Raw genomic sequence first — 842 nt, 5'->3', positions numbered from 1 at the left:
TATGACAATAGGTATTGTTTTCGTCTTCAGATTCCACATTTTGCTAATTTCTATTTCAAGATCTTTATATTTGCTCAGTTTTTGGTAGGTCTTGACAGATACGTTTATATCGATTGGGACAGTCATATCAATGAGGAGGCATGATTTTTGTCTGAAGTCTTTCAGTATGATGTCTGGCCTATTTGCGTCTATCTTTCTGTCAGTTTGAATGGTGAAGTTCCAGAGGAGTGCAATGTGATCATTTTCAAGTACTGGGAGTGGTTTGTGTTCCCACCAGTTTTTATCATGGGGCAAGTCCAGGTTTTTGCATATTACCCAGTGAATTATTATTATTATTATTATTATTATTATTATTATCATTATTATTATTATTATTATTATGGAGTGAAAGAGGAAAACAAGCTGGCAGAATTGTTAGCATGCTGGGCAAAATACTTAGCAGTGTTTTATCCATCTTTACATTTTGAGTTCAAATGTTGCTGGGGTCAGCTTTGCCTTTCATCCTTTCAGGGTTGATAAAATTGAGCACGGGGCTTGATGAACTTGCTAGCCTTATGCCAAAATTTGACACCATTATTCCTGAGTAAAAGAAGGCAGTGCACTGGCAGAATTATTGGCACTCTGGGGAAAATTCTTAGTGGCATTTCATCTCTCTTCACATTCTGAGTTCAAATTCTGCTGAGGTCGACTTTGCCTTTCATCCTTTTAGGGTCAATAAATTAAGTACCAGTGAAACACTGGGGTTGATGTAATTAACTAGTCCCCTCCCTCAAAATTTCAGCCCTTCCTTGTGCCTTTAGTAGAAAGGATCATTACTGAGTAAAAGATATAGGCTATGTGAT

At 36.9% G+C, this 842-nt stretch overlaps 1 protein-coding gene across 1 annotated transcript in view; it reads left to right on the top strand.

The window, feature by feature from the left end:
* LOC106879365 (ADP-ribosylation factor 1) overlaps window positions 1–842 on the top strand; it is a 17,045-nt gene that overhangs the window by 9,421 nt on the left and 6,782 nt on the right. The gene's annotated exons all lie outside the window — the stretch shown is intronic.

Source organism: Octopus bimaculoides, chromosome 11, assembly GCF_001194135.2.
Source record: "Octopus bimaculoides isolate UCB-OBI-ISO-001 chromosome 11, ASM119413v2, whole genome shotgun sequence".
Lineage (NCBI taxonomy): Eukaryota > Metazoa > Mollusca > Cephalopoda > Octopoda > Octopodidae > Octopus > Octopus bimaculoides.
The sequence above is the reverse complement of the archived record's forward strand: the minus strand, read 5'-3'. Positions and strand labels throughout refer to the sequence as shown.